A 22,266-nucleotide genomic window follows, 5' to 3' on the forward strand; every position below is an offset into this window, starting at 1 on the left:
ATCCCCATGCTTCTAACCTATCTTAAAAGGAAGAGGCACATCTATCAACAGGAACAATTGAAACACATTTACCATTGTGATTTGAGATTCTTTCGACAGGCAACTTTCCTTTTTCTTTCTCTGACAGATTTGAATAACACTTTCCTATTGCTTAAAAAATATGTTCCCTTCACTCTGATACATTCAGTGTCACACTTTCTCTTTGCTTAGTAACAATGCTGAAAATTCCCACATGCACTGTTATGTACACACCCCAAGAAAAGGTTTGGCATGATTCCTTATCTTTTAAAATATTGCCTTCGAAAGCAATGAGTTGAGACCAGTAGAGGTTCAGGAAATGTAATCTGTGAGAACTGTATCTGTTTCCTTGAGACAATGTCAATTATATTTCCCTTTAATCTGCACAGTTGGGGAACCATTTAATCTATTGTCATTGCCTTTGTCTTGGTGACATCTGTTGTTAAGGACTGGCTTTTCATGTAGCCATCACACTTCTGAAGGCACTTTTTGTCTGAAAGTTTTAATGTAGTGGAGGCAAACTTTTTTGTTATCCTCTTAGATTGGTTTCCTATTCTTGATCTTCCCGCAACAAATTGTTACTACTGAAATGCCTGACAACGGAAAGCAGTCTTTCTCTACCAAACAATTACAATTAGTCCAACCGTTCACATTGGCAACCCTTGAAAAAATAATTTAACAGAGTTTCACATTTCCCCACCATGTAAGAATTGTGTTTCTCAGCCAGTCCAATAATTCATCTGATGTAGTGTTTGATTTTCCAAAGTGGCCTGCCAGATGTCTCTGCAATTTCACATACCAGGATTGAGGTGAATGCCATCCTTTTGTTGATTATGCCAAAATATGGTATACTCTCTCTATACCTTTCCTTTATTATTACACTCCTCTGACCAAAGTAAAGTCAATACAGATGCAAGATAAAACAGAAAACAGTTAACATCAATACAACATAGCGAATTAAAACCCATCTCTGTAATGGCATCCCGAAACCACAAGTTTTGAACTTTTTTTTTTTAATAAAGCCATTTGAGAACAATAAAACCTCCTACAGCAGTCAAAAAATCATGAGGTAATTTCGCCGCTCTGAGATGCATGTCCTCCCTTCATGGCGGCGAAAGGACAACTGAGGAAAGGTGCTCTCCCCCTGCCCCGTCACATGACCATTTGGCTAGGAAATGCTCGCTCTTGGCACGAGATGGAGGGGGAGCGTTCCAGGTGCTCTGGAGCTTCTAGAATCTTGAAAGTCTTGTCTTCACGGCCGGCCTGCACCTGCACAGTCCCCATACATGCCTGCACAGAAGACACTCGATGAACAACAGTTACAGGTAAGTGCAACCTTGTTTGCTAAGAATTTGGCAACAGAATGTGTTATTTCCTGATTGGTGTATACCAGCAAAAAAGAGATCTCTCAAGATTTGACAGGCAGCTGATATTTACTCAGGATCTCCAGAGGGAGCCCCGTGGCGCAGAGTGGTAAGCTGCAGTACCTCAGTCACGACCTGAGTTCGATCCCAATGGAAGTTGGTTTCACGTAGCCGGCTCAAGGTTGACTCAGCCTTCCATCCTTCTGAGGTCAGTCAAATGAGTACCCAGCTTGCTGGGGGTAAAGGAAAGATGACTGGGGAAGGCACTGGAAAACCACCTCATAAACATAGTCTGCCTAGTAAACGTTGGGATGTGACGTCACCCCATGGGTCGGGGGACCTTTACCTTTACCTAGAGTAATCCAGAGGTCTCTGAATAGTGTCCATCAATCACAGAATAAGAGAAGGTGATCTATGGTCTCCATTATTCCACATCCACAACAGCGTAGTGGTCAGAATATGGAGTCTTGGCGAAGCGCCCCCTACTCACTCTATAGGTGGAGGTTCCATTTAGCCAGTACTCAAAGCTACTGATGAAGCAATCCTTTATATTTGTAATCCTGCCTGTTCTACCCTGGGCTGGAAGGGACAGCACTGCCTCAGAGAGAGAAATTGCTTCCTTCCGCATTCCTCACATTTTGGCCTGAGGAAGAATTTCCAAATTCATCTCAAAATGTCCCATTAAGGTGAAACTCTGAGACAGTTTAGAGTTGCATGAAACCCTCTCTCCAGATCTCCCCCCCCCCCAGTAAGTCTTCACTTATGAAGCTGGGGAGGGGGACTTGGCTTTATCTGTTTACCAGAGTGAGGGCCTCTTAATTTATTTCAGAATTTTGCTTTAGTTTAAGGAAGAAAATGAGCCAGGGTCGCTGAGGCTTATACACGAACCCATTTCTACGAGGGTAGAAATCAAAAGCTTCTTTGATCACTTGTCCAGTTGTTATAAAAGGTATCATGGAGCACCTGCTTCATTTTCTTTTTCTTTTCTAATTCCCCTTTCTCTTTAATAAATTAAGTACTGGTGGCAACCCTAACATTTAGTTTATTAAATAACTGCCAGAAGGTACAGTTACAGACTGAACATCTCACAGCGATGGTGTGAGTTGATGGGTCAATTTTATCATATAGAGATTATTCGCTGAAGTGGTGGTTTGGACATAGGCTGTATTCTGCCAAGAGTAATGTACATTCTAAACTTGGAATGCCACGGAAGGCAGAAAATAGCCCATAATATAATAATACGAGGTTAAAATGAGCTAAATAGAATGTCAATTGTGGACAGCATTAACCACCAAGCAATCGATATTGTAATTTAATTGTTTTAAATTGATTTTCTATGCAATCCATTTGAGCAGTTGGATCTCTGGCTGAAGGCATTGATTTCTGAGGAGAAAAGGCCATAGCAAGTCTTTGGCGATTTGCTTTCTGATCTTTTCGCTGAAAGGGGCAGATTATTAGGGATGAAATCTTACACATTTAAGCATGTCTGTGAAAGTTAAGGTGACATTTTCATTGCTGCATGAAAAATTTAAAGTCTATAAATGAGCAGAAAGTTACTTTCATAAGGATTTTAGTGTCCACAGAGATCTAGAAGGACTGAACGTTTTAGAAGGGGGTGAAATGTAAAGACTATAAAGTACAGAACTAAACGCCAAACTTGTGGTATATTCACTGCGATATATGTGTATAATGGTACAGTCTGCACCTCCCCCATTATCTATGGGAGTTAGTTAGGTCCCACAGGGTGGAACTTAGGGTTGCCAGCTCTGGGTTGGGAAATACCTGGAGATTTTTAGGGTGGAGCCTGAGGAGGGTGGGGCTTGTGGAGGGGAGGGACTTCAATGCCATAGAGTCCAATTGCCAAAGCAGCCATTTTTTCCAGGGGAACTGATCTCTGTCACTTGGAGATCAGTTGTAATAGCAGGAGATCTCCAGCTAGTACCTGGAGGTTGGCAACCCTAGTGGAGCTCATGTTACTGGGTTCGAGTATTTAGTTAATGTTGCTCTGAACTATGGCTGGGGCCTGTTGGAGTTGTGGATATACAAATAAAAGGTGTTGTTTGTAGCTGGCTCTTCCCTGTTGAATAGGGTTGCCAACCTCCAGGTACTAGCTGGAGATCTCCTGCTATTACAATGGATCTCCAGCTGATAGAGATCAGTTCACCTGGAGAAAATGGCCACTTTGGCAATTGGACTTTATGGCATTGAAGTCCCTCCCCTCCCCAAACCCCGCCCTTCTCAGGCTCTGCCCCAAAAACCTGCGTTGGTTGCGAAGAGAGACCTGGCAACCCTACTTTTGAATGGACCTAAGACTGAACCCAGAAGGGAGTACTCTTGCCTGATGTTGTATGCCTTAAAAGGGGCCCTGAACAAAAAAGGAGGAAGAAACCCAACCTTAAAAAACTGAAAGCTGGGTATCCAAGGTTGGATGGAGAAGGTTGGTGGAGAAGGTTAATAGTTTCATGCACACTTTGTATGAGAGACCAATACAGTCGAGAAATCCTATACACATGCCTGGGCTTGTATAAATTTATCTATCTATATATGGTCTTACATTTGTATATTCTTTGAGTGTGCATTATATGTGTTTTTATTTGACCACTGATGAAGGCCTGTAGGCTGAAACATGTAAGGTCAGTGTGGTTTAAGTCTATCAACCTTATGAGTTGCCAGTGTGCCTTGTTTTTATCATTTTTAATGTTTTTAACCTGATATAGTGTCTTAAAATAAAATTATTTTTCAATTATAAAATTTTACTTTCTCCACCCAATCTTGGGTACCCAGCTACCCTGCCTTAAAAGGGGAACATTACAATACTAAATAAAAGGTACACATGTATATTCTGCTACTGAATTCACCATTCCCAACACAGCCATTTGCTGGAAGCAACAGCTTGAAGCCTTAAGGGTAGTAGAATCCTTCAGATGTTCTTACAGGCATGCTTGCAATTGCTCCAGCGACTGTTCCCATGCTGGTCAGGGAATATCTAAAGGTGGCTGCCAAGAAGACATACCAATGTCACCTGCATAGCTGGCAAACACAACATCAGAGGCAGCCACAAAAGCAGAAGCCGTTAGATATTCTGTGTGAGGATCATAGTGGCCATGGCAGCCGCTGTACCTGAGCTGTCCCTCATCTGGGATTGGTGGGAGAAATGGGGGTTACGTGTATGTCATCGAAATACAACATTAAAGGTAAGCTGTTTTCTTTGCATTACATATGTTATGGTGGCATAACGGGTCTTACAGAGGTGTGTGTGGCAGAGAAAAAACTACTCAGCCAGCCTGGATCCTGCCCATCTGTGATTGTATCTCCCATTTGGCTCTTTCATTCCAGCCGCTGCCAATCTCCAGGTACCAGCTGGAGATCTCCTGCTATTACAACTAACCTCCAGCCAACAGAGATCAGAATATGGCCACTTGGTCAACTGGACTCTATGGCATTGACGTCCCTCCCCTCTCCAAATTCCGCCCTCAGGCTCCGCTCCCAAATTCTCCAGGTATTTCCCAACCCAAAGCTAGTAACCCTAGTGCCAGGTCAAAACATTTCACTTTCCCCCAAGCTTTTAACTGAATAGTTCCATCATCTTTAGCTTTCTGAATAAATGCGTTATCAGGGGAAGGGACAATAGAATGCATTGTATTTGTTCACTATTTTTTTTCCTCCAAAGGAGTGAAATTAGTTGGGTTGGGTGTGTGGGTGTGAGTTATTCATTTGTTAATAAATTTGCCTTCCTGATGGAAGGGGCAGAGGCCTTTGTTACTATCACTGGTATTAAAAATTGGCTACTGCCATCCCATATGAAAGAACTAATTCCCATAAATGGTGCTTCCACCTCTGCCCTGTTCCAAGCCATTCATCTGACAACCTTTTGCTATCCCGACACAATTGCCATTATTCTAGCATGTATAACCAAAAACAAAGTAGAGCGCATGTGGTTAAAATGTGATTACTTCTATTGACGCCACTGATATTTCACATCTACTGTTATCAGGATCACATGCCTATTTTTTACACTGTTTAAACTGAGGATTATTTTTGGTTCAGGAGACGTGGCAAGTAGCTTTAAATATAATATTGAGTATCATATTTCCAAACTGCAATAAGATGATGAAAAGTGCTAGAAGGAAAATGAAGTCTTAATATTAAGGGAAGATTTACTATATTGGGAAATTGTGCTCACAGCTCCAAGGCAATGGAAGATTAATAGTGGGACCATCATTAAGGGTTTTTAAAATCGTGACTTTTAAAAGACTGGCTTCATTTTCTATAAGTCTATAACACAATTAATGTGAAACCTTTGAAACAAAGATGTGGTAATGAAAGACTCTACTGCTGGCATTTATCTTCATCCTAAGCTACAGGTTTAATTCTGTGTAGATAGCCTTTAGGGAACTCAGTTAATACAATAATTAAAAGAAAAATATTGTTTTAATAAATGGTAAGATAACACTCTCAGTACTATTTTGGATATGTGCTAGAAGAGGCTAGTGATGGCACAGTGTAATTGAGTTTTAATTGCTGTAGTTCATTTGGCTAATTGCTCTCAGATCCTTTAATTTAAGGAATGGAAAAATTCCAAAATCGTTACCTCTCTGTCTCGAGCTCTGTTAAACCCAGACCCTATGGGTCTCTTCCTCTTCTCTCCCTCTAGGAATGGAGTGGGATAGATAAATACAGTTGCCAACTTATCACTGCTGTTAAACACCCCAGGGCCCATCAGGCTGGTTATCCTACTGGCAACCGTCTAGATATGGCATGGCTCAGTGACATTTCTAACACTTGCTGCTGCAATAAGTACACAAAAGTAGTCTTAATGCTTTGCTTTATGCTACCATCATCATTGGCCACAAAGCATGTATGCTGTGGGTGCTTTCTTACTGAGAACAAGCTCAAGTGAACGTCTGAACTGGCTCAGTTGAAAATAGGGTTGCCAGGTCCTCCTGGCCATTGGTGGGGGATGGAGGGTAGGGTTGCCAGATTCAGGATGGGAAACTCCTGGAGATTTGGGGATGGAGCCTGGGGAGACCTCACCGGGGTGCAATGCTACAGAGTCCACCCTCCAAAGCATCCATTTTTCTCCAGGGGAACAGATCTCTGTAGACTGGAGATGAGCTGTAATTCCAGGGAATCTCCAGGTCTCACCTGGAGGCTGGCATCCCTAGCTGAAAAGTACTGGCTTTGAGATGGCATTTAATGATACAACTTTCTGTTAGGGTTGCCAACCTCCAAGTAGTAGCTGGAGCTCTCCTACTATTACAAATGATCTCCAGCTGATATAGATCAGTTCACCTGGAGAAAATGGCCACTTTGGTCATTGGGCTCTATGGCACTGAAGTCCCTCCCCTCCCCAAGTACCTCCCTCCTCAGGCTCCATTCCAAAAACCTTCCGCCAGTGGCGAAGAGGGGCCTGGCAACCCTACTTTCTATCCATGGCTCATTTGAGAGTCCTTTTCTGTATATGCAGTGGAATGAAGTAGTAGAACTGGAAGATGGTAGAATGTGCAGATATTCAGAGGCACCATAAAACAACAACACCTCTTTAACTTTCTGCCTCTTGCAGAATTCTGGAGAGAAGAAAGGTATCAAGCCTTAACCAAGCCTCAATTTCTTTCAAGGATCATAGTTTCCCTCCAAGGAGTCCAAGGAAATGAAGATCTGAGCGGGACTATGGGGGTTACCGCACTTTGTATTCCCAATGATGTATTAAGAGTTTGAAAATGTTGTTAAAAACATCGCTTTAAAAGGGTTTTTGGATACCATGGCTTATAAATGGTTGGAAGACGTCTTCACAGCTAAAGGGGCCAAACAAAGTGCGAACAGTATTTTTTATAACGTTTTCAAACTCTTAATACATTGGTGGGAATACATAGAAAGTGCGAACAGTATTTTTTATAACATTTTCAAACTCTTAATACATCGCTGGGAATACCAGTGCGGTAACCCCCTAAGACTCTATAGCAGTATATTAATCACTCTGTGGTCTCACGTTTCCAGCCAGCTGAGGTGTAGCGATGACTTACAAAGTGAATTATATAGCTTGGGTGTACTTGAGTATGATTCCTGTGCTTCATGCCTTGTATTTGGCAGATCTTTATGGGAGTCTTTTCAGAAGATGTACCTGCTGTCTTTCTTTTACACACATGAGTGGGAGAAAAGGGAAGAAGCACTTTTCTAGAAGATGAGCAAATCTCTACTCGCAGAGAAGGATCTTCCATAAGTACCCTTTATCTATGCTGCACTGTTCATGTAAGTAGGCCCCTTGCATTGGCAGTTATCTTCAGGCTTATTTTTACACTCTGAGGGAGAATCTTGTGTTTATTATTTTCTGTTGCTTTGGTAGTAGGGAGTCTGAGTTTCCTAGGCAGCTTTGTGAGAAGAGAATACTGAACACTTCCTTCCTTCCTTCCTTCCTTCCTTCCTTCCTTCCTTCCTTCCTTCCTTTCTTTCTTTCTTTCTTTCTTTCTTTCTTTCTTTCTTTCTTTCTTTCTTTCTTTCTTTCTTTCTTTCTTTCTTTCTCTGCCTTTCTCAGAGAAAGGATAGTCTTTCTCACAGAAATGTGCTGTCTTTGGATAATGTATTTATATTTTGTGTGCATTCATTCACAAATATACAAGTTAGGCAGGGGAAACAGGGGCTACTCAAACTATGCCAGCAGGCCACAGAGCAACACCAGTTCCACAAGCAACAGCATACTTTAGGAAACCTCTAGCTATGTCAGATAGGGCTTCTGACAGCTCCGTGCTCAAACAAGATGGTTTCCCCACAAACAAAATGGAGTTCTCCGTGCACTCCTCCCTCCCCCCCCCCGTTTTGCACACGAGCTCCGGCCAGGGATTTACAATTGTATTGGGACCCGCCCATGTAAATCTCCGATCTGATATCGGGTCCCGCGCACAAAGCCGAGAGCTCGGCCATCTCCTCCACTGATTGCTCATGTTTGATTCTGTTTCAGTTTTACTTAAGTCGTTACCGGCAGGAAACGACTACATTGTCTCTTTGTTCCTGTAACCCTATTGTGTCAGCCCTATAAATGTATCCACTCTCCCCCAGTCATGTATTCTAGCCTTGTGCGTCTCTTACTGAAATCACTGACTTTCTGAAATATATCTTTGAATCGCTGCTCTGCCTGGATTGAAGGTCTATTGCCTGAAAAGCTGCGTATTTGCTGAAGCCTGACAAGCTAGACAGTTGTAAAAACTCAGCTATCTTTCTCCTTTGCTGGCTATATTGTAATTCCCCAACCATTTTGTTCACCTCCCAACTGAGTAGTTTAACTATGTCTAGTAGCTACCACCTATCACAAACAGTAAAGCAATCATCTTTAACTAGCAATACTATACAAGAACCTCAAGGAAAGGACAACTGCTATTACAACTGATCTCCAGCTGACAGAGATGAGTTCACCTGGAGAAAATGGCCATTGGACTCTATGGCATTGAAGTTCCTCCCCTCCCCAAACCCCACCCTCCTCAGGCTCCACCTCAAAAACCTCCTGCTGGTGGTGAAGAGGGGCCTGGCAGCCCTATTCCAGCTGCATATAATTTTTTAATAAAATGCAAGGACTGCTGGGCAGCATAAGCTTAAGTCTGGAAAAGATGTTTAGAACTAATTATGGGCTAACACACGTACTACGTTACCTGGGCCCTGGACACTTCCATGTAGGTCAGGGGTCCCAAACCTTTTGAGCCTGTGGGCACCTTTGAAATTCTGACCCAGGTAGGGTTGCCAGTTCCCCTCTTTCCTCCAGCGGGAGGTTTTTCAGGCAGAAGTGAGCTAAAATTGCGCGGCCACGCATCCACGCCAACGCAATTGCGGTACTTCCAGTCTGAGTGGTAAAAGGACCATTGTGATGCGTTTACACCTGGAAGTGCCACATCGCAACGGGCCTTTTACCACTCAAACTGGGAGTCTGAGTGGTAAATGGCCCCTTGTGGTGTGTCACTTCCGGTTTACACCGGTGCGGCATGGTGCGGCGTGCAGGTGCGCATGCATGCGTTGCCCGCCGACCCTCAGCTGGTTGGGGGGCAGCCAGGTGGATTGGTGGGGGTTTGCCCACCACCACCTGGCACTTGGCAACCCTAGACACAGGGTGGTAGGTGCAACCACAAAATGGCTGCCACAAGAGGCAGAGCTAACCACAAAATGTCAGAGAATGAGGTCATGCATAACTCATATTAACTCTTCAATATGTCAGGTGGAAGTTCTGATTAACAGGATGCCTTTTAAAATGAACATATTTTTCAGAAATATTTTTTGGCATACACAAAGTACCTGCAGTCACACACTGAAGACTGTCGTGCTGTGAAGGCATCTGCTGTCAAAGCAACTTCTTAAAAGTCTGCACAGCCAAACAGATCTCCAGTGGCTGAACAGAAGCCCTGCTGAGCAAAAGCCTCACATGGCCCTCCCACTTTCTGAAAACACTCAGTGGGCACCAGGAAATGTGTCAGTGGGGTCACCATGGGACCCCTGGGCACCTTATCGGAGACCCCTGATATAAGGTCTCTTTATGGCAGGGATGGAACGTGCCAATGTTTATTTTGCACAGTTATTCTGCATCTCTGTGGATGCCTCTATTCAACACACACAGCCTCAGTTGCAAACTAGACCCAGACTTGTAGTGCAGTCCTAAGCAGAGTTACACCCTTCTAAGCCAATTTACTTCAATGAGTATAGAAGAGTGTAACTCTGTTAAACCCAAACACCCTAAAGATGACATTAAAAGGATTCCAAGAAATGTATGACAAAAACTGTGCCATCCAGGCATAGAGTCCCATGTTAACTTAATGCTACCATATCTTACAGTTATAAATACACAGTGTGGTTTGAGAGCCAGCATGGTGTAGTGGTTAGGAGCGGTGGACTCTATTGTGGTGGTGTAAGCACTTGTCCCGTGGTAATCCCACAAACAGCATCCAGAGTCAAAGAGTCCAAAAATGACCTGATTTAATGGAAAACATACAGGTATGCAGAGCTTACAGGTACATTGGCACGAATGGCAATTGGGAGTACAGGGTAGGGATATAAGGGAAAGCATTAGTCACAACAGGTCAAGGCGCCCCCCCCCCCTCTACTGAGGAGCCATTCCCACTGGAATAGGAATTCAGCAGTTAGCCAGTTCGGCCTTGAGAGGCACCTGGTGGAATCGAAACTAAAACAGTCAGAGTCTGACAGGCTGCTTAGATCTGTGGAAAGCAGGCCTGACAGGTGGACCGGGTTGGTTTCCCCTCTCCTACACATGAAGCCTGCTGGGTGACCTTGGGCTAGTCACAGTTCGCTCAGAGCTCTCTCAGCCCCACATCCTCACAAGGTGTCTGTTGTGGGGAGGGCAAGGGAAGGAGATTTTAAGCTGGTTTGATTCTCCTTAAAAAGTAGAGAAAAATGACATATAAAAATCAGCAAGGTTTATAAGAGAGACTTGGCTACAGTGGAAATGTAACTATTGTTACTATTGTAACTATTTTGTCATTAATAGATTTTCAGTCTCTGTAGTGATTGTTGTATTTGTTTTGTTCTTGCTTCCTCCTGATTACCTTAACAAGCGGTGGGCTTTTTCTTTTTCTCTTGGGTCTTCCCTGAGACTTTGAGGAGTTAATTAACTTGTCAGTCATGATTGGAGAATCCTAGGTTCAGATAAAACCCCATTTTTTAAAAGTTAGCAAGGTTGCTTTGTATGTGATGATAACTGGATTCTTATGTATTGTTTCCAAGTGGAATCCCTCAGTGTCACAGCGAGGAGTCTCATAAGGTAGAGAGGATAATAATAGGGAATGATGACAGCAGACAGCTTGTTTGGGACAACAGTGAAACAACCTTCTGTTCTACTGTCAAGTTTTGTATTTGCATGATTGGCAGACTAGTATGTTTATTTTCCCCTTCCCCTGCCTTCTTTTATAAGAGCCAGCCCAGTGTGGTGTTTACAGTGTTAGACTACGATTTGGAAGTGCCGAAGTTCCAGAACATTTGCAGGGAACTTGCTGGTAGAACCAGAAATGAAGTCCATTATCCTGAAGCTTTTAGCCAAATACAATCTACTATTTTATATTTAGCTCTTTTGGTGCATGAACCGCAAAGGAAAAATGAAGTAACAATGTGAAGAAGAAAAAATGGCCCATAGTGCATGATAATTGTAGACTATCAAATGAGCTGCATACAGACATAGTTTTAGTAACATTTGACCTAATTTTAGACCACTGAACATGTGCTATTTGAGTGTAATTTATGTGATCATATCCGCACAGGTTCATTGATTCCATTATTAGCGGACTGCCCCACATCTCTGAGAAAACAACGTCTAGCGCTCCTCCTATCGGACACAATAGTTAACCTATCTGCTACCATGGCCAGATTTGCTTGGTTAGCAATGAAAATAAGGCAAAGATCACTTAAGCCTATACAGTAGCCAAGCAAATTGGGAATATGTATTCTGCATACTGTATTTATCTATATACTTAATGTATGTGCTTTCTGATAGACTTATTTTACCAAACTTCTGCTATTATTAAGCATTCAATTTTAATAATATACTGCTTTCATTCTACTTGATATTAATTAGCTATGTACCTCTGCATCCCCCCCCATTTTTAAGTATCTACATTTTAATTGTATTTTGTACTTGTTTTACTTTATATTATTCAGTTTGATGGTCTATGACTTCAAATAAAATTATGACTAATTGACCTAATTTTAGTGGCTAAATTGGTAGGGTTGCCAGCTCTGGGCTGGGAAATACCTGGAGATTTTGGGGGCAGAGCCTTAGGAGGGTGGGATTTGGAAAGGGACTTCAATGCCAGGTGAACTGATCTCTATCTGTTGGAGATCAGTTGTAATAGCAGATCTCCAGCTAGTACCTGGAGGTTGGCAACCCTATAAATCAGTTATATTGTATCCAGTGAAACAATGATGTAAAACATCAAATGTTTAAAGGATAAGGATTAATTTACCATTTCTATATTGCTGTCAATGCTTAAATGTTTTCCAAGGCTTGGAAAACTGGTGAAGGGTTACCTGTGCATTATTCTATTGCCTTTGCCTACAGAACATGTTTTCTCCCTTGTTCCTGGCTTTACTGTAATAATCTGTGTGCAAGACTGATACAGGAGCTTATCAAAACATATCTCCTAATGTACTCCCACATGCCAGTTATGTTCCTCAGACAGCCTTCTTCTTGTGGTGCTCTTTCTTAGGATCATCCATATGGTGAAAGCTGAGGCTTCTGGGATATCTAGGCTTCTAGGATGGCCTCCCAGAGTGGGTGCAGCCCTGCTTTTGCTGGTTGCAGTTTAGGAAGGCATGCAAGCCATGTATGTTTTTGTGTCCTCGCAACTTGTTGTATTGTTAGCCAACTTTGTTACCTGCCTTGAGCCCAAGGAAATAAAGTAGGATATAAATATGTAAAACAAATACAAATGTACATAATTGCCATCAGGTTGCAAACAACTTATGGCAACCCCAGCAAGGGGCTTTCAAGACAAGTGAGAAGCAGAGGTGGTTTTGCCACTGCCTTCCTCTGCGGAGCCTTCCTTGCTGATCTCCCATCTAAGCACTGGCCCTGCTTAGCTTCCAAGTTCTGATGAGATTGGGTTATATCGTGCCACCTTCCCTTCCAAACAAACTAATAAATAACATTAAAATAACTATTACAGGGTAAATATTGTTAATAATTAGGAGTTTACATTCAAACCCTCTAGCAACACGGAACTGTTATTGGTGACACTGAGTCTTTGCAGCGCCCACTGGTATTTAACTGCCCCAGTGATAGGTAACCAGTTGTAAAAAGTGCTGCTTAATTAAGTGTGAAATTTACATATAACCTTTCAAGACCTTATTGAATTTCCAAAGGAATTTCTCAAACACAGATCTACACTGTAATGAAAGGGATGATTAATCTTCTTCCTCCTATTAACAGCCCTAATTAGAAAAATAAACGAGCAATCTTAAAATAAAATTCTCCAGCAGCATAAGCTTGAAGCCGCCCAAGTACTTTGTGTTTGCGTTTGTGAATTTGATTGAAAACTTAAAAGCTCTCCTTGTTAATTAAGGGAACACCACTCAAAGATCTCAGCAGCAAGTCCTCAAAAAGAACAATCACGTTTGAAAGCAGCAGATCCCTTGTTATCTATCCCTTGCTCTTCCTCCTCCCTTCAGCCTGCTCTTGAAATGTAGATGATAATTTCCTCAGGGGCAGTGACTGGTCTGTTTTGCTGATACTGCTTGGTAATGCGCCGTGTGCATTCATGCAACTATAGAAATCCTAAATCGAATTTTCGTGGCCATCTTTAATTCAGAGCTCCGTAGTATCACTGCTAAATAGTCTTGAAGGGTGAACGAGGAGGTGTATGAGAAGCTCTAAATGTATGTGTTCATTAGCCTCTGCTCCAGAACTGGTGCCACTCATGCTTTTGCTTCTAGTGTTCCAAAGCCTTAAGGTTTGGTGGGAATTATTTTGCAACAATTGTATACAAAATAAAGACGTGCAACTGTTCGCGACTCACCTTAAACTCCATCTTGAGCAGCTATTTTAGTTTCAGGAGGGTAGCCATGTTTGTCTACAATGTAAGAGCTAGATTTGAGTCCAGTAGCTCCTAAGAGACCAACAAGAATGTTCAGGGTACAAGCTTTTGAGAGTGAACGCTCCCTTCATCAGATATCATCATGAGCTTTGATTCTTGAAAGCGTATATTCCGAATATCTTGTTGGTCCTTAAGGTGCTACTGGACTCCAATCTAGCTCTTAAATAGCTGTTTGAGAATGATAGAAATAATCAAAGACCTCCTTTAATTTGAGGTGGAATCCAAGCTTTTGAAAGAGCTCAGGAGGCTGTGGTCTCACTTAGCAAAGACAGCTTCAAATTTACATATATAATGTCATATATTTACCTTTCCAAAATGAGTTGTCAATTAGATTGTGGCCCTGCAGATTGTGTTTTCATTTTGCTGGATACCACTTTGTGTGCATTTTTGTAGAAAAGTAGTTTACAAATGCTTGAAGTAAAACAAAAATAGAATTTGCAAGAGAAATACAAAAAAATCCACACTAAACTGAACAGAAGGTAAAGAAATTCAATGTAAACGTCAAAAGGCTCCCATAGCACTGAAAAACTCAGTCTTTATGATGTTTACTCAGTCCACAAAAGGAAAGAAGGACTATTTCCCAGGTGACCATTGCTGTATTTCTTTGTTCTCTTGAAATATATTCTCACTCAGTTCATTAATAAAGCATACTTTTAGGTCTACCTGTTTAGCAAAGCGTTTGTACTATTACTTGAGTCAAAAGCAATCAGGTTATTGCTGGTTATTGAAAGAATACGTAGATAAATGTTTGAAGAGAGAGTATCACTCGTTTATTGGAATCCTTAAATTTCCATCCCTCCTCATTTTATTTCATGATAGTTAAATAGGGAAATGGCGTGCCTCTTAGTAAACCAATCAAGCTCCTATTGATATCACTGGAGCTACAGATACAGGTGTAAGCGATTTTTAGATGTCACTTCTAAACCATGCTAAATAGTTTGCACTGTTCTTACTGATGATCAGAAGAAGCTACAGCAGATGCTACATTAATGTTTGTCTATCTGGATGACAGATGAGCTACTGCCTTGTGGCATGTGCACAAAGTTTATATTTGGCTTTCTAGCACGTATTGCTGTCATTTCATGTCTTCTTTGGACTGAAACCAGCACAGTGAAATCACAGAATGATAGGAATGGAAAGAGGGGAGGCTAATAGCCACAAGCTTCTCACTCATTCATTTTTCATGGGTTTTCTTAGTATGCAAACATGAGCAAATCTGATCTGGAAAAATAACAAAGGATTAGATTCTTCTAGTAGCTTTTCCACCAGCAGAAGAGATAGGAGGGATAGTCTTCCCTACTTATTGCCACCTCATTTTGCACAGCTTTTTGACTGCAATTCTAAGAACACTTTCCTGGGAATAAACCCTGCTGACTTATTTCTGAGTAGACTGGCTTAGAATGGCTTCCTTTGCCTCAAAATCCCCAGAATGCATCCTTGGTGTCAACTGGTACCCTCCCACCCTCTTGTTCTAGCAGAAAATCTGGTCAGCATCAACCCAAAGAGTTGACCAAGAAAGCCTGAATGAGGCTTCTGATCATCTGGCCAAACTTGAATGAGGGCTCATACAGACATATCAAGTGGAACTTGGAACATTTTCTGTTCTAAAGAATACTTCCTTACATTGATTTAAACACATGGGTTAGCAGTTAAAACCTGTGGTAGCCTGTTTCGAAAATGTACTGCTTCTACTATATTTCAGTGTGGTGTAGTGGTTAGGAGTGATGGACTCTAATCTGGAGAACCGGGTATGATTCCCTACTCCTCCACATGAGTGGTGGATTCTAATCTGGTGAACCAGGTTGATTTCCTCACTCCTTCACATGAAGCCTGCCGGGTGACCTTGGGCTGGTCACAGTTCTATCCGAACTCTCTCAGCCCCACCTACCTCACAAGGTATCTGTTGTGGGGAGAGGAAGGGAAGAAGATTGTAAGACGGTTTGATTCTCCTTTAAAAAGGTAGTGAAAATCAGCATATAAAACCAACTCTTCTTCTGCTTCTGCTTCTTCAGCATCCCCAACTCTAGCAAGTGTGATCTGTACTCAGATTCGTTTAATGGACCATCTAGCATTTATTGTTGCCACAATTAGTAGTGCACTGAGTCTGATCACACCATGGTGGATTCAACAATTCACTTCTTAGAGTGAAGAAAAGTCTTGCTCAGTGGACTGGAATATGGCCTTTTTGTGTGAAAGGGCTCCCAACAAAATTTTAACCATTTTAGAAAATCTCTCCTCCCCCCTCCCCCTGCCATCACATATATGACTTCATTGATATGATTAAAACCACTGTGTGGGTTACAACTATGTGGGAAGGTTCTTTACATAAATATCACATAGATGGTTACTCACACCGTTCGCTTTTTAGATGCAGAGCAAATTAGGTTGCAGAGGGTTGCCTTGTGTATCAATTCATTTGGTTTCAGATGCTGCATATTTTGGACTGGAAAACGAACAATAGGCAATGGGCCACCATTTATGTACTACCCAAGTTACAGGGTATCAAGCATCAAAGCCAGGTAATTGTCTGCAGTGCCAGGACAGATGGCTTGTGTGCTGTCTGGGCATACACTGAACACAGATTCTGGATTCATGGTAGCTTTTAACCCCATTTATTACTCTAAAGCACCTTCCCCCCTCCCCCCTTTTAAAGGCCTGATTCATTAGGGCTATGTGGAAAGTATATAATTTCTCTAGTGTTTGAGTTTTTAATTTTATGGCAGGTTTTATGGGTGGTTTGCTACTTTTTGACAGGTTGATAGAATAAAGATAAAATTATGTGTTAGAACTGATGCTATACTTCAAAATACCCATGTTCCAAAGAGGCATATGTAGAAGATCTGGGGCTGCACAGAGAATGCCAATTGATATGCTTTTGGGGGAATGTAGAATGTGTGTTGTGGGTTTCCATGTACAGCCCTACGGCCTTTTATGCATGGCTGCTTCCTTGTAGTCACCCCCCCCCCCCCGACTGCTTCAGGTCTTTGCTTTGATTATGTATGCCTTTTCTGCCCATGCAGCCCCAGTTATGGAATTGGAGAGCAGAACTGTAGTTGCAGGACCTGCTTGATCATGCTGTTCTCCGCCCAGCTAGAGATAAGCATGTGCAGTGTCCCATATCACCTAACTGCAGATCCTGGGGGAAAACCAGTAAGAGATGGCCATAATTACTTTTGTGCCCTTAAAGCAGGGGTAGGGAACCTTTTTCCTGCCAAGGGCCATTTGCTCATTTACAACGTCATTCGGGGGCCATAACCAGGTGCAGATCAAGTGCGGGGGGGGGAGAGGCTAGGGTTGCCAGGTCTCCAGCCACCACAGGGGAGGCCACGCAGAGAAGGCCTGGAGGGCACCCCCACTCCCCCTCCCTCCCCCCTCTCAGCCAGCAGTGGGCCCCGAGCAAACGAGGCGCCAGGAGGGCGCAGCCCGCAGCCGATCCTTAGGGAAGAAAGGGAGGAAGGAAGGAAAACAGAGAAATGGAGGGGGAGAAAAGGACGGAAGGAGACAGACAAAGAAAGAGATGAGGGAGAGAGGGGGAGAAAGGAGAAAAAGTGACAGAAAAAGAGAGAAAAGCCTTTCCCCCACACACACACACACGCCAGCCCCATACTACCGGGCCCCAGGCTCCCCGCCTCCCCCAACCCACACACACAGCAGCACATGCAGCCCCGTGCGACTGGGCCCCAGCCTCCACGCCCTCCCACCCCCCCACTCCAAGTCCACAAAAGGCCCTCCAAGTCCAATCGGCTCCCGGGTGCATGTTCCGCCGCCGGGAGCCACCGGCCTCTAACCCCCCCTCGCCGCTTGACAGGCAGCGAGAGGGGCTTACGGTGTTTCTGCATGCCACAACTGTAGGGGGCAGCCTTGGGGGGAGCATCCCTCTCCCTCCCCCCTCCTCTCACCGACCAACAGTCGACGAGAGGAGGTCCAAAGGGCACCGCGGCCCCAGGAACACCCTTGGGGAGGGCCACGCTGTGCTGCGCCTCCGCGACTGAGCCCTGGAGCTCCAGAGGGCCACTGAAAATGTCCTCAGGGGCCGCATACAGCCCCCGGGCTGGACGTTCCCCATCCCTGCCTTAAAGGCTTCTGGCTGACCATCACTGGAGACAGAATACTAGATTCCATGGACCTTAGTCTGAACTAGGGAGGCAGTTCTTATATTTAGGGCTGTGCAAAAAAAAAATCCAGTAAATTTCAGATTTGGGCTTATTGGACCAATTTATTTCCCCCAGGAAACCACAAAAAAGCCAAATTCCCATACTGGTAAATATAGGAATTTGGCTTTTTCCGGGTTCCCCCCCCCCCCAAAATCGGGTCCAATAAAGCCTATGTGGATTTCTGCAGCTCCTGGGGGGGCATTTTTGCATGTTGAGCCCCCCAAATTTGCAGCATAGCTGCAAGTGACTCTCCTTGCAAGAACCCCCAAGTTTGGTGAAGATTGGGTCAGGGGGACCGATTTTACGGGGTCTGGAAGGGGTCACCTCCATCCTCCTCCATAGAAAATAGTGAAGTGGCTATATTCAGCCCCTCTCCTCCATAGAGATACAATGTATCTCTTTAAAGCCCGGCTCCTCCATTGCGATACATAGCGAAGTTCCCTCTAAAGAATCTAAAGAATCTTAACCAAACTTGGGGGTTCCTGCAAGGAGAGTCCCTTGCAGTTATGCTGCAAATTTGGGGGCTTTAACCACAAAACTCCCCCCCCCCCCAGGAGCTGCAGAAAGCTGAAAAAGGCAAATTCGGCTTTGCCTTTCTCCCCAGGCTTTGCCATTCGGTAAACCCGAACCAGAAATTTACTGAAATGGCTTTTTTGGTATTTTTTCGGTTTGGGTTTATTGATATGCATGCCCCTACTTATATTAGCCTTGCTATTGAATTGTAAAATAACAATGAAATGCATTAGTTTGCTTTTTATTTATTTTTAATAATATCACTCACCTATTTTATATATAAGGTAATTCAAATTAAATGAGGTTTGCTGTGACCTCTCCAGGGCTTGGAGCTAAACCTTGCTTTTGTTTGTGCTGCATCTCATTCCTCTGCCACATCGAGTGTTCTTCTGGGGTGTGGTGCTTTTCAGCTCATTGGAAGGGACTAGCCTTGTGTGAACAGAAGTGCCTAGTGCTGGAGGAACTAACTCCACAGTGGAGGAACAACCCTGCAGCAGAAGAGGGTGCAGTGCAAATGGGAGTAAAGCTGAGGATCTAAGCCTTTTTGGTTCATTATGACCACATTGTAGGCCATGCTAGTGGTGTGAGTACGGTTGCCAGCTCCAAGTTGGGAAATACCTGGACATTTTTGGGGCAGAGCCTGAGGAGGCTCTGCCAAAGCGGCCATTTTCTCAGGTGAACTGATCTCTGTTTCCTGGAGAGCAGTTGTAACAACAGATCTCCAGCTAGTACCTGGAGGTTGGCAACTTTAGGTGTGAGGGTGAGGGTAGACTGCATTCACGATCTTATTATGAGTGCTGAATCATCATAAACTATTGTAGCTGACTGGCCAATTTGCTGGGCATTTGAAAAGAAATTTTAAGGGACCAGTTGCTCAAAATGGAATGTAAAATGAAAACTTACATTTATTCAAAATTTAGATATTATAGCTGCAATCCTAGGGACACTTTTGTGGAGTGAATAACATAGGAATCACTTTTGAGTTGGTTGGTTTATGATTGCTCCCTAAAACAATATTTCTTCACTAGGATTTGTCTGATGCTTACCTCTTGAAAAAATCCAGAAGTCCTAAGCAATGTTGTGGAATTCTTTATTCAATGTCCGTCTTTGTTTGCACACAGAAAGAGTTTTAATTCAGAGAGGTTTGGGAAGAACAGAGTATAATTTGGATTGCTTGGCTTTGAAACCTGGAAACATAATTGCCAATTGGCAGAATACCTGATTAGCATATTTGCAAAGGCTTATTCATATAAATGGTAATCGACCTGCTAGCCTGTGTTTATGGATGTTGCTGCCTCAGTAGTGCTGAAGCGGCCATTAAAAACCCATATGAGCAGAAGTTTATATGTGCTACTGTTTCTTTCACAAGTGGCTCTGCTTGTGTTACTGCTGGCTTATGGTTTAGTTGAGCAGCATCAGCTAAACCAGAGATCCAAGGGAGGAATAATCCAGATAGTTTATGAACTGCCTGTCTTATCCTGAGACTCACATGTGAGTAGCAGGTTAACAGCAAAGACCACTGTTTGTTCTGCAGGTGTGGCTAGGGTTGCCAGGCCCCTCTTTGCCACCAGCGGGAGGTTTTTGGGGTGGAGCCTGAGGAGGGTGGGGTTTGGGGAGGGGAGGGACTTCAATGCCATAAAGCCCAATTGGAAAAGCGGCCATTTTCTCCACATGAACTGATCTCTCTCGGCTGGAGATCAGTTGTAATAGCAGGAGATCTCCAGCTAGTACCTGGAGGTTGGCAACCCTAGGTGTGGCAGTTGCTTGGAAGTGTTAGGTGTCTCTGCTCTACGCACCTCTGGAAATATGGAATAATGCACTTAAAGCCCTGATCTGGATGCCCCAGGATAGCCTCGTCAGATCTCAGAAGCTAAGCAGAGTTGGCCCTGGTTAGTACCTGGACAAGAGACCACCAAGGAATATTGGGGTCATTATGCAGAGGAAGGCCCTGGTTAGTACTTGGATGGGCAACCACCAAGGAACACCAGGGTCATTCTGCAGAGGAAGGCAATGGCAAACCACCTCTGAACATCTCTTGCCTTGAAAACCCTACTGGTTTGCTGTAAGTCGGCTGCGACTTGATGGCGCTTTACACACACACACACACACACACACAAAATGCTCTTACAGTGTGAATTGGTCCTGCTTCAAAGTGAGGAAGCATTCATACCCTTTTCAGATACAAACTCCTTGGCTTTAATACAGCCAATGATCAGATGTCTGTTGTGTTCATTGATAGGTGGGTTGTTATTCGCTGGTCTTTCTAATGGAGTGCAAGGGACAATCACCACGTCTCCATTTCTGTTTGGTTTGCTTTCTAAATGAGCATTCTCATCATTTGACATCTGTCACTTAAAAATATAATTATTTGCATAGATATTCAAACAGATATTCAGGGGGAAAAGCCCTTTCATCATTAATATGGATGACAGCAGCTGTTGAATACATTTTATACTTTCCTGCAAGAGAAAACATTCCTAATACTTTTAATTGCTTCTATTGTCATTGCTACCCCAGCCAAATAGCCACAATGACTACTGATCATTGTTATGGACTCTGATTCACTTTTTTACAGTGATCAGTTTTGCTTCACTGATGTTCACAGTCCCTTATTCAAGCCATACGAAATGCAAATAGAGCTTGATTATTATTCTCTTGTACAGAGAGGCCTGCTGTGACAAAATATTGAAAACGTCTGTTTGACGAGCATGTGAGCCACATAGATGCTGCCAGGTCATCACACAGGCCGGAGAGCATGCAACACACCTGGCCATCCATGCACCTGCACTTAATCAGATGGCTTTAAAAACAACAACTCATAAACATTATGTTGAGATCCATTCCAATAGAAAAACTGGTGCACCTGTGTAAAAGCGAGTGCAAAAAAATGTTTTGTGCTGCATTATATAAACACTGGTCATTTATGCAGGGGAGATTTGCGTTTTGTTTGCTGCACAGTTTTCTGCTCCGAATTCTCAAATATCATATGCATGAGGGTTCCCCCCCCCCAACAATTCCAGGAGTACCTTGTGAATAATTAGGCATCCCCAGTGAATCACAGAGCTTCTGAGTCCCTCCCCCTGAAAACGCAGCCTTGTTGCACTTTACTTGGAGGGGGCGGGTCAGCTCTAAAAGCACTGGTTCCCAACCGGGGGTCCGTGGACCCCCAGGGGTCCGCGAGAACTAAATTAAGGTCCGCGAAACAAAGTTATAAACCCATAATAAATATTTTAAATTAAAAATTCTCTATTATAAAACATATATTCAAATATTATTCTAAATTTAATGTTTAACTAACAGTTATGATTAAAGTTTATTTTCAAATTCTCTGAATTTTTATTTTGAACCTTGGGGTTCCTGCACCGAACAAAAAAGTCCTAGTGGTCCCTGGTCAAAAAAAGGTTGGGAACCACTGTCTTAAAGGCACTCTGTGCTTTTGCTGGATATTCTTCCCCACCTTTCTTCAACAGGAGCTGCCTTACAACCTCTGCAGCCTCTCTTCCTGCACATTTCATGAAGGTTTAATTCCCTCTTTTGTGCTTTGCTTTGAGGGAAGGGGTTGGATGGGAGGGACAAACACATGGGAGGGAGAAGCCAAAATGGGCATGGGGAGAGAGACCCGAAGTTAAGAGCTATGCATAG

The sequence above is a fragment of the Euleptes europaea genome, chromosome 4 (genome assembly GCF_029931775.1).
Source record: "Euleptes europaea isolate rEulEur1 chromosome 4, rEulEur1.hap1, whole genome shotgun sequence".
In the NCBI taxonomy this organism is placed as follows: Eukaryota; Metazoa; Chordata; class Lepidosauria; order Squamata; family Sphaerodactylidae; genus Euleptes; species Euleptes europaea.